Below are 13,391 nucleotides of genomic sequence, written 5' to 3'. Positions count from 1 at the left end.
TCAGCCTCTTCGCCGTCCTCAGACATCTCCTGCTCTTCCTGGGCTAAACCCTGCAGAGCACTGGCCACCGGATCAGATGATGTCAAAGAGATAACATCATCCTCCAGCGGCTCTCTCGTCCGCAGCCAACGAGCGCGAGAAGGAAAGTCCCTCCCTAAACTCATCAGCCAGGTCCACCTGCGAACCCCATGAGCTCATTCTCCTCCGTGCCTCAGCAGCGGCAGGGCCTGAACCGTGGGGAGCAGATGGCTGCCCCTCTTTCCTCGAAAAAGAGACAAACGAGAGCGGAGCTTTTTCATCGAAAAACGCTCACAATGCACGCAAATCGCCCCCTCAAGGACGTTGCGTGCGTGCTCCTTGCCCAAACACAAAACGCAGAGATCGTGTGTGTCATCAGGTGTCAAATAGCGACGACACGGATGCACACACCCTCTAAACGCTCTGCTAGTGCTCGCCATAATAATAGATAGTAGATCGCTCTTACCATGTTCAAATGCACGCTTCAAACAAAACAGTCAATGAAGACGAAGAAGAGAATGACATGTTCTCCCGGCGCCTATTTATATTATAGTCGCATCGGTAGTGACGTCATGGGCTGTCGCCGGCCAACGTGTTGTTGGTGTTTTTTCAATGTATGCTTCAGACACGGGTCACGACGAGGCGTTCCCCATAGCGACCCCTAGAGGATGCAGTTCAAAGTTCCCTTGAAAGGGAAAGACTTATGCTCACCAAGGCTGCATGTACTTGATCAAAATACAGTAAAAACTGTAATATTGTGAAATCCATCCATTCTCCTGCCACTTATCTGGGACCAGACTGCTGTGGTAGCAGGGCCACCCATACGTCATTTTCCCCCAATAATGCCTCTAGCATGTCTTAGTTCTACTGCTGGTTATCTTCCCAGTTGGACATGCCAAGAACACCTCAACCAGGAGGAATCCTCAGTAGATGCCCAGACCAACTCAACTGGATCTTTTTTGAGCAGCAGCTCTACTCAAAATTTCTCCTGGATGTTAGAGCTTCTAACCTTGTCCCTCAGGATCAGCCCAGACACCCTGCAGAGAAAACTCACTCCAGCCTCTTGTACATTTCTGTCGTTACCCAATGTTTGTGACCATAGGTGAGGACAGATGGTCCATATAATGAATTGGAAATTGAGAGCTTTGCCTCCTTGGATCACCACCTGAAGGGTTTGGGTGCCTCATTGACCCTGTTCAGAGCATTAGCTCCTGGTAGAGTAAATTGGTCCCAGGTGAGAGGCCAGACAAAGTGGGATCCAATAGATCCATCCCCTAAACATTATTCCAGAGGGAGAGACTTTGCCTGGATGAGGGATACTGACAGGAGAAGAGGGAGGGGCTGTGCAGACAGGACCATGGTTGTTAATATTGTCAATTATTATTACAATTTAAAATAACTAATGTTGAAACAACAAAATCTGATTACCTGACCGATGGTGATGGGGCAGTGTTTGGGAAATCTGTTTTAAAACAGTCAGTGTTTTTGCTGGTACATTTGGTGATGCTAGTGCTGCAAAAATGACACACTTCACCCTTTGTGGTTATACTTTCAAAACGGTGTGTATTTCAGTATTTTTGACCTCTATTCTGGTGCTATGCCATTCCCCATAGACCTCTGTAGTAAGTGGCTTATTGTGAACCCAATTTTTTGTTTGTTTTTACGAACTGAAGCTTGAGTCACAATGATTTTCTGTGGAGCTTTTGAACTCAGCCTGAACTGCTTTTCAAATGTATAACCGTTACATCATTTATTACTTTCTATTTAATATGTTTGTATATCACTGTTTCATGATGCAGATTTGTGTATTACTTAACTTGAATAAGTTTCAAATTCATTCATTAATTTCAAAGAAGAGGCACTCTATTAAATGAGTGGATTTTTTTTTATTCGATTAAGAAATCATAAGCCTGTTTTTTGACTAATTGTATTTTGACTATTGTTACCAACCTGAATGCACATAAGTGACTGCATCAAACCATACAAATTTGTTAGCATGTGGACTAAATGACCTCTCTCACATTCATTGTAAGAAAATGCAAAAATGTGAGGGACTTGTCGAACTCTGCAAAGTATTAGTTTCCCACGAGGACCTGATTTACCCAAGAATCTGGGAACATTTTTCACAAGGACAAACTGTGTTGGGGAAAAAAGGTCATGTGGGGTAAACAAGCTTGGGGTGTGTCTTCAGTGAACAAGGACACACCCCATGTTCTTACAATTTCATGACTTGAAAAGCTATGTAAACACTTAAGAGATAGAGATAGCACCTCTTAAACGGTGCAAGCAAATGAGCACCTTTTATTATCTTATTTTTAAAACTTCAGTCAGTGTTTGTCCTATTGCTAATGGTAATCTACTTCGGACTCTTTTGATTTAATCAAAGGCTGTGTTTAGCCACACTATTATGTCATAAAGTGGTGCATTCCACAACCTGTCCTTTTGACAGATTGGCTTCAATATAAGCTGTTTTTAGACTAACAAGAAAGTTTTGAGTTCTGAAACTTACAGGATGTTTTTATAGTACAATGACCTCTTGTATGTCAAAAGATCAAGGGAATTTTGATTTCTCAGTTAATGACCCCTTTAACACAACACACTCAACGTGTTTCTCCGCCATGATCATTATGAAATCTGATTAGGCTGACGTGTCTCGACATATCAAACAGATTCTTAACTGTTACTACTGGTATTTTTAGCTTAATTACATGTACAAAAGTGTATTTATAAAGTACACTGGGTTCATTTTGATTTCATGGTGAACAGTCTACAGTATATGGGGTAAGCTGTCACACAAGAAACCTGGTTATTGGATTATTATGGGCTTTTCAGCTAAAATTAAACCGTAAAACAATTATGAAACTGCAGAAATGTAAATGATAAAAATATTAAACCACTGTTCTGGCCAACATGTTTTATTTTATTGTATAAAATTACAATATTTAAAACAGGTGACAACTTTCCCCAACCTACATTCCTTTCATTCAGACAGTACAGCATGGCAATTGCAAGGTCCTTGGTTTGATTCCCAGGGAATGCATAAACTGTTCATAGTATATGTACTGTAAGTCGCTTTGGATAAAAGTGTCTGCTAAATGCATATATGTGAATGTAGTTCTGATGAAACTCTTATTTAGGAATGTTAACCGCATGGTCTGTCTTTTTAATTTTATTTATTTTTGAAGAATTTAGAAAGTGTGAGAGTTTTTTTTTAAATTTGCATGTTCTGGACTCAGTACCTTATTAAGTATTATTCTGGTGAGTGTTCGTTTTTTTTATACAACCTGCCCTGACCTGACATTAATATAAAATCTGCCTTCATTATATACTTGATTCTTGTCTGTATGCCAGTGTAGCTTTATTGTGTTTTCTTATTACCAAACAGCTATTAAATACTATGAACAAACAGCTATTAAATCATTTAAAACTCTTTTGAACTAGATATTTGAAACCGACATATAAAACCACTGCTAGAGAAAACAAATGTGTAATTTGACTTTTATATAATATAACACAGAAATGTCCTTGTAACAATTAGCCCCAACTCACTCCATTCCCATAGTGGTGCTTTGAGAGAGAAAATAAGACAACAAAAAAATTATTATTTCAATTGGGGTACAGGGAAACCAAAACAGGCCACTGTTGCCAGGTAAATACAAGCTCCATACCTCTGAAAACTACATTCCTGAAGCTCCTGAATAAGACGGGAGCAATTTAACATGAGCTTGCTATATCTAAAATAAGATGCAGTCAGGCGTCGTCAAAGGGGTCAGGGGTGATGAGCCACCCGACAGCCCTTGTCTGTTTGAAGATGTTAGAAAGGTCCTGCAAACAGTTGGGTGAAAGGAAATCAAAGTGACCTGCTTTACTCTCAGATACTGAACTATTTTCAAGTGAGGAGGAAAAAGAAGAGCAAGATAAAGACTGTAAAAATTTTTTTGTTGGATTTGAAGATTACTGTAGTATATAGAAGTGTAATTCAGTGTGTACTTGACATTTCTTCATAATGAATTGTGAAATTTACTAGCAATTTCTGAGTGAAAATTGTTTCTCCATTTTTTTTAAATGTGGAACAGAAAAAAAATGTATGAAGCAGCATGAACGTTCTGCTAAACATCTGTTTTTGTGCTCCATGGAAAGAAAGAAAGTCCTACATGCGGGTGAGTAATTGCGGACAGAATTTAAATTTATGGATAAAGTGTCCCTTTAAGTACTCATTTATATATACGGGCCAAGACTGAGGAGGAGCACCCAAATAAACTGTTGCGTAAACAGCATAAAGTTGTGTTGCTTTGGTTACAACTAAACTGCTGCTATACTCTCTAATACTGGAAGTGTTACTGGAAAATGTATGCTCAACCGGCTAACGTATGTACATTTGAATCCACTCATTATATGTTCATATTCATTATACAGTATGTCCCACTATTTTAACATGGCTGACAACATATGGAATGTAAGCTAACTTTAAAAGCCATCTGGTTGTTAAGCTAACTATCCTTACAGCTATAGTTCAGGAACTATAAAAAGGGAAAATTGTTCACCGCATATTGTGAAACATCAAAAGCCTCGCAAGCTGTCCCTGTCCCAACACTGCAAATATAAGATATTCTGTCCTGCACAGATTAAAGATAATTAGCAAAAACACCCAAAAGACTTAAATGGCATCTTCGGAGCTTACTGTATTCCATTAAGACCGCTCCCACTTGGTGGCTGGGCAAAAATAAATAAATTGGTTTTCCACGAATAATGTGAACTTGATATCGGCTTCATGTGATTTCATTCCACAGACAGGCGGGCACCGAAAAGACTGGAGAGAAGGCATTTATGAATGTTCTCTCGTTGACATTTCAATTTACTTAACTATTGTCTGGTAGGTTGGAGAGGTTTTGAAAGTCTACTCTTATTATTTACTCTGTAATACTCTTACAAACGGACAGTATTATTCCTGTCATGGTGAGTTAATAATGACAGTTAAAACAATCAAATAATTCTAAATGTGTTCTTTGAAGACCAGTAATCGGTAAGGGCTTTGCAGGAGTTGTTCAGTATAAAGCAGACTGGGGAGTGTTGAAACATGCTGTTTGTTTGTGCTACACTCTTAAAAATAAAGGTGCTTCACGATGCCATAGAAGAAACTTTTTGTTTAAATGGTTCCATAAAGAACCTTTCGGTTTCAAAAAAAGGTTCTTTCGTGGCGAAAGAAGGTTCTTCAGATTATAAAAAGCTAAGAAAGAGAAAGAACCTTTGACTGAATGGTTCTTTGTGGAAACAAAAATGGTTCTTCTATGGCATTGCTGTGAAGAACCTTTTGAAGCACCTTAATTTTTAAGAGTGTAAGTGTCTCAAACAAACTACTACTTATCCACTAACTAACTTAAGAGTACCAAGAGTGCCATTCTCACTACCTACCCACTACTAATAGAAAACATGGATATCAGTTTCAATTTTGTGCATGATTTATTGTGTTAATCATATTTACTTTGTTTCTAAACCATCTTTTTGCCAAACATCCATCCAAAAAGTAGTATACTTCAAGTTTATTTTATTAAGTATACTTAAGTAAAGTTCAAGTATATTTTTAAGTATACTTTGTGAAGTAAGTATACAAATATCAGTGTACTAGTCAATACTGTACAATATTTCAATACTCCTTGGGACTAATTTGGCCCACTTTTTTTAAGTATACTTTGTGAAGTAAGTATACAAATATCAGTGTACTAGTCAATACTGTACAATATTTCAATACTCCTTGGGACTAATTTGGCCCACTTTCTAGTATATAAAAGTATACTTTTAAGTATACTTTAAGTATAACAGTAGTAAACTTTGAGTACACAACTAGTTTACATCTATGTTTTTAGTTTGTACTGCAACTATACTAAAAGCGAACTTATAGGTATACTGATAGTTATACTGATAGTTTACTAATTAAATACTTGTAGCATTTCAAAGTGTACAAGAATTTAATTAGTAAACTATAATTAAGTATTTTTTCAGCTTTTTGTTCAAAATGTTGTTTATTTCTTTATTTTTTTATTTATAAAACTTACCCACATTCAAGTGTTTATAAAAAAAGAAATAGAATAAAATGTTTTTGTTTACAAGCAGATACCCTGTTCTTTTGATGTTTTGTATGTTCAGATATTCATATAAGAAAATATATACAAATTAATACCTAAATAGGGACATAGTAGTACACTTAAAGTATTGTGTAAAGTTCACTTAAAGAAAACGTACGAGTATACTTGCAATATAAAACTACTAAACTACTTTTATAAAAAAAATAAAAATAAACATTTTGAACAAAAAGCTGAAAAATACTATTAATTGGATTCAGAATGATAATCAAAACGTAGATGGAGTCAATCAACACCCCAAAGCTTGACAGTCATTATTACCTCTTCATTGGTCGACATTTTATTCCATAACGTTACACAGTTTTGATGCTGTTTTATGTCTGATGATCATGTTAGAATACATGTAGAAGCATCTGTTGTTTCGTTTTTTTGGGAAATTATGTACAGAAGATGTGTAATAGCGCCCCCTACCATATAACAATGAAAACACTCACCTAATCCAACAACTGTTTCACTTTAAGCCATTCTGATGATACAAAATGACAAATAACATCTGATCAGATACATACAATGTAATCACTGTGTGCGTGTTTGTGTGTTAGTCAGTCGCACGATTGCATCATATGTAGGGTTTAAATGCAAAAAATCCAGAATATGTTCATATTTGGATTATGAAAAATTTACAAATTATTTAAATATGTCAGATCTGTCAGAGAGAGTTCAGTGCCCTTGTGTTTTTGTTTATTTCATCGTTCTACATTGAAAGTCAAAACTCTACATTGGATCTTAGCGATTGACTTGAGGGCTTTCTAGTGCTGCTGCTGTAGTGTGGGTAAACAGTGCTTAATATCTAACAGGAGATACATCTGCTATGTAAATGCATGTTGAGTTCAAGAAAGTTAAAATCATTAAAGAGGTCATATGATGCTTTTTAAAAGATCATTATTTTGTGTATTTGGTGTAACAGAATATGTTGACATGCTTTAATGTTCAAAAAAACATTTTCAAATACTGTACATTATTGTAGGTCCTCTATGCCCCGCCTCTCTCAAACGCTTAGTTTTCTACAAAGTCCCTCCTTCCGACAAGCGCAGTCTGCTCTGATTGGCCAGCTGACCCAGTGCATTGTGATTGGCCGAACACCGCAAGCACTCGTCGGAAATGTAACACCCCTTACCATAATCGCGAGCTTCATCTTTCAAAATAAATGTAAAGACAGAGGGGAACAGAGTAAAGGGGAACAGAGTCACGTGACAGACACTAGGGCAGGGTATCGAGTTCGATACTTTTTTTTTGGCACGACCGAATTGCCTCGATACCATCGAGTATCGAAAAACGTCTTGTCGTTCGGTACCAAATTTCGATACCTAAGGGGTTAATCTCATCAGCGTCAGTGAGCCAATAAGCCTGCAGCACTAGCCGGTGTGTTCGACTAGAAGAGGTGCGGCGCAGATCGATCATCCGCGAAAGCGATTAGAAAGCGCACAGAGCAGTCTGCTCTCTTTAGCTCTCGTGGTACTGTAATACCACCAGTATAGAGTAGCGCGGGAGCTGCGTGGAGTTCCGATCATATGCAGATGTCCGTTCATACTAACGTTACACGACCGAAAGCGCGTGTTATGTGACCATTCATGCAAACTGTAGAATCATGCTACATAAGACAATAAATACGATTTATATTCCGCTTTTACTCAAAACTCACTTTAAACCACCATCGAGTGTTTGTACTAACTTCCGATTGCCGTCTAACAGGGCCGGATTACGCATTGCTCAAGACATTGAGCAAATAAATATAACAAACAATAGGGTAAAAAATGACAAACTATTTCCATGTCTTCTACCTTTTTTGTTATATTTATTTGCTCAATGTCTTGAGCAATGCGTAATCCGGCCCTGTTAGACGGCAATCGGACTGGTAATATTAGGTCTATTATATTAATAGAGAAGGGGGCCCAAAAATAGGTAAATCCGGACCTGCCATCTAATGTGTGTTTTGGCCATGTAATGTTGCTGAAATGAAATATGTTATTACCTCTGAGTCAGAGCAGTGATCATGGAAGAGAGAACACAAGCAGACAGCGCTGGAAGCTGCTAATGCTCATCAGTAAATCAGTGGAAAATAAATAGAAATCATGATTCTGTCTGAGCTATGCGTTTTAAAGCGAACACTAACTAGTGTAAATGTAGCCTAACAGATGTGTAAACTGAAGACTATTTGAGCTTTATTAAAACTATTTTGCACTGATTTATTGTGTTGGTTACATTTCGTTCCTTTGCGCAGTGGCTCAGGAGATGAGTCTTTGAGTTTGTATAAACATCAACAAGCTGAAAAATAAAACCAAAGGTTTTTTTTAGATAATGTAATCTTGTTAAATTGATTTCATAAAATTGGTATCGAAAAAAAGTATCGTTCAGGAACCGGTATCGAAGTCAAGGTATCGGTATCGAAAATTTTTGAACGATACCCAGCCCTAACAGACACAGTGATGAAGCTGCTATGTGTTTGCAGTACACAAGCCATGGTTAAGACAGCTGACTCCACTTTGATGTGATGCTCTCGCTCTCTCTCTCTCTCACACACACGCGCGCGCGCGCACACACACACACACGATGCGCAAAACTCCACATTTGAACAGTCAATAGCAAATACTTAAACTAATAACAAAACAGTAGCTGATTCAGAAGCGCCAGATTGTCACAGCAAAGTCAGAATTACCTCCTCTTTCTCAATAAAGAGAAAGGAAAACTTGAAATCGCATCGTATGACCACTTTAAGGGTGACTGGCCTGAGGCTTCGGCTCCCACATGTTGTTGTCCTGCATATGAACACAGTTTTAACAGTGCTAACACTGGAAACTAAGTCAATCTTCTGTCAGGTGAGATCATTAGCTTAAAGGTGACATATCATGAAAATCTGACTTTTTCAGGTTTCAAGTGCTATAATCAGGTCCCCGGTGCATCTACCAAACAAGGAAAAGTGAAAAAGATTAACCCAGTCACTTTGTTTTGGTAAGCCTTTTTCTGCAAGCGTCTGAGAAAACGAGCGTGTCTGATTTCACTCCCTTGGTGACGTGGCAAAGGGATCTCAGTATAATATTACCGCCCCTTCATCTGTAAATGTCCACCCACAGCGCCGTCATTTTGATTTCACAAGCGACAATGGTGTACCAGTTCTAATGCCATGGCGAAAGTTTAAGCAAAACATGCTAACTGTTCTGTCTTTGGCTGCACCGGCGAGCACAGAACACTATTTACAGTCCCAGCCTCAGAGACAACAGAGCAGTGGATTTATTGATTTATTTACTGTATATTGCTGCTGCCACACAGATCTAAAATAAACATTTTTTACCTTCACAGACATAACCGACTGTTTTTGTAACTTATGTGTGTTTTTAACATAAACTTGTGTGTGAATGAGAACTTAGTTTAGTACTCACATGCTGTAACAGCCGCTTTCTGTCCATGTGCTTCGGATGTGTGCACTCAGAAAACCATATATATCAGAAGTTTAAACTAATATTGTTTAAAACGCATGATTTCAGCGCGATAAACATTATAATCAGAACCAAAACAGATGTTTTTAGCAGGTACCAGCTGTAATGGCTTGCTCTACTCTGGAAAAGGGGGCGGGGAGCAGCAGCTCATTTGCATTTAAAGAGACAGGCCCGAAAAACAGCATGTTTGTGCTTCCACTCAAAATAGGCATTTTCAAAATGATATAATAAATGATCTGGGGAGTATTTTGAGCTGAAACTTCACAGACACATTCTGGGAACACCTGAGACTTATATTACATATTGTAAAATGGGGCATAATATGTCTCCTTTAAACATCAAAAAGACACTTGCCTCTGCATGAAGGGCTGTAAAGGTGTTATTGCTTGTCGGCCACAAAAGTTTTTTTGCATACCATTATTAGAGTTTCTCAGGCATGTATGTGCAGCTGGTGCGAAGTTGCTACATAATTACATTTGTGACAAAGTTCACTGAACCGGTCATATTTTATGGTTATTTTACTGAAGTGCTGAAAGGGAATTCCATTTTTATAGTTATTCTTTCTGCACTGAAATTAACACTATTAGACACATATATGTGTAATCAAATGCTTTAGCACTACAAAGATGAAGTACTGCCAAACCTGTAAAGATTTTAAATGCTTCAGCATAGGTTTAACATAAGAAACTGAAGACCGCCAAGGGGATATAATACATGAGTCATGTTCATTAAAGAGAAATGGCAATTATTCTATCCATGGGCAGCATTTGATGATCAGGGTTTATAAGGTTTTGTTTCTCTAATACTAATGAAAAAAAACGTTTAAAATACTGATGAAAAGTAACTTGTGCATTGTGTGTGATTACTCCGATTCCCATGAAACCCCTGTTTAAAATACCACAAGTGGCACTGCCATTCAAAGTGTGGGTTGCAACTTTTTAACAAAATAGTATCTTTGATAATTAAATTTCACAATTATTTGCTTCAATTCTACTCACCTTCTTGTTTCATGTTTCAGTAAAATCATGTTTTGATGCCATTTCCCTGTTAAATACAAAAAGGATGATAATCAAAATGTCAAAGCTGCTTTTTTCACCCTGACATTTTTTATGAATATTTCTCTATATATTAATTCACACTTAAAAAAAATCACATATATAAATTATTAAAATATGTAATAATATTACCATTTTTAAATATTAAATTTATAAATACACTACCAGTTAAAATTTTCTAATAATTAAGATTAAATGCCTTTGAAAGACATCTCTTATTATCATCAAGGCTACATTTATATATATATATATATATATAAAAAAAAATTATTACAATTTAAAAGAAATGTTTTGTATCATATTTTAACATACAGTGGGGAAAAAAAATATTTAGTCAGCCACCAATTGTGCAAGTTCTCCCACTTAAAAAGATGAGAGAGGCCTGTCATTTTCATCATAGGTATACCTCAACTATGAGAGACAAAATGAGAAAAAAAATCCAGAAAATCACATTGTAGGATTTTTAAAGAATTTATTTGCAAATTATGGTGGAAAATAAGTATTTGGTCATGTTATTTATTCCTGTGATGCAAATCTGAATTTTCAGGAGTCATTACTCCAGTCTTGTATTATTGTATTATTATTATTATTATTATTATATTTTATACATGTACAGTGGGTACGGAAAGTATTCAGACCCCCTTAAATTTTTCACTCTTTGTTATATTGCAGCCATTTGCTAAAATCATTTAAGTTAATTTTTTTTCCTCATTAATGTACACACAGCACACTGTATGTATTATTATTATTATCAATGTACAAAAACAGTTTACTTGTAGTGTATATACTGTGTTTTTACAAGGCTGTTTCAAATATAACATGATATGAAAATATTTTAATATGTATGTTTTATTTTATTTACTTTTTAAGTTTATTTATATAGCACATTTCATACACAATGGTAATTCAAAATGCTTTACATAAAAAGGAATTAAAATAATCATAAAAATAATCACAACAATAGATAAATTTTTTTTTTAAATGATTTAAATGCACAGCTAAATAGATGTGTTTTGATGAGTCTAGATTTATGTGGCTACTGGTTTAGCACATCTGATCTATTCTGGTAGCTGGTTCCAACTGCGGGTAGCATAACAGCTATATTTATAGACTTGCACAATATATATTATGCTATAGTTTTAAAAATATTTAAAAAATACATTAAAATGCTTTAATTTCCTTATGAACAACTCTGATATCCTTACTTCCTGATATGATAATCACAGGAAACGTCTCAGGTTACGTATGTAACCCTAGTTCCTCGAGGGAACGAGACGCTGCGTCGACAAACGCTAGGGGAACGCCTTCCGCGATCCACGCTCTGAATCGTATGTGAAATCAGTCCAATAGCTGAACGGGACGTCACGGCGGATGACGTCATGACCAGGAAGCTATAAAAGCACGTGCGGCGGAGCCCGCGTCAGCTTCTAGGAATGAAGGCCTTTCCTTGTAGCTCAGAAAACAAAAACAAAAGTTCAAAACTTGAATTGAAAACCATAAAAGCTGCACAGCATTACCAATACTACTCAAGCAGCCTACTTTTTGGACAATCTAGGATACATTTTGGCCTCGGATATTCATGCATTTTGCAGAAAAGATAAAAAAAAAAAAATCTGTCAGTAGTTGGAAGTACTCATATAAGGACGATAATTGAATACTAACCTGTTGCATTCTGCTTATGGCAAATAGTTTAAAATATTAGTCAGACATGCATGAAGATGATAGGAAAAGATAGGAAGATCACACTTGCAAGTGCATGTGTTAGGGTGCGGTAGAAAGCAAAGGATTTAACAAACCCACTAAATGCCAATCAAGAGTGCAATGTATTACTTTAACTTGGCAATACAAATATTGACAATCGAGTTTCACACAAATAGGTGCAACAGCCTGGGAGAACTTTGTCGGCATGCCTTTTTGCCAGCATTTCAGTTTTGCTCATAGCTGTTTTCCCCTTTTTATCATGAAAGACTGGGCACGGGACTGAGTCGGTGAGCTGCTCTGTTATTAAATTTAATAAGAAATTATGTTTCTCAGGGATTATCTACAGTATCTGTTTCACACATTTTTGCTGGCATTAATGCCCACTTTGCCAAATCCACACATCAAAAACAATTGAACAGATCTAAGGCACATGTGAATTGCCTTGTTCCTCGCTTAGAAGCAATTTGCTGTTGTGGTTTGATTCAAAAGAAAAAAGACTGTTTAAAGATGTTTGTCTACAACGGGAACTAATCACTTTAGCACTACATTTCAATGATGCCTTATTCTTCAAATATGTGGTTTAAGTGGAACATTTTACGCAGACCTCATACCATGCAAATTTATTGAGCGAAGGTCATGACTGGACCATTAAATTTAGGAAAGAAGGTGTCAGATGTCTGTTGTTAAAACCACCTGCAATACCACGTGAATGAGATTCACACAAAATGCAACATATCTGTGAATTCTATGATATATGTCTCCCAAGATACATAAGCCTCGACCTGGTTGCATATTTGATATATTGAATTAAGATAAGGTTGATAAAGGAAGCACCTGAGTGAAATCCTTTTTTTTTATCATTACTCATCTGTTGCTTCCTCATACATGAGATAAATGTTCCACTTTTAATGCTAGTGATTCTTCATTTCGACAGTCTAGCAGTTTGGATCAACTTTAAGAGTCGGGTTCACTGGGTTTCTCCATATTTAATTAAACGCTTATTCTAGTCATATGCTTAAGTTTTTATCCCCTGCTCTCTATGT

This window comes from Sinocyclocheilus grahami, unplaced genomic scaffold (genome assembly GCF_001515645.1).
Source record: "Sinocyclocheilus grahami isolate Dianchi unplaced genomic scaffold, SAMN03320097.WGS_v1.1 scaffold31.1, whole genome shotgun sequence".
Lineage (NCBI taxonomy): Eukaryota > Metazoa > Chordata > Actinopteri > Cypriniformes > Cyprinidae > Sinocyclocheilus > Sinocyclocheilus grahami.
The sequence above is the reverse complement of the archived record's forward strand: the minus strand, read 5'-3'. Positions refer to the sequence as shown.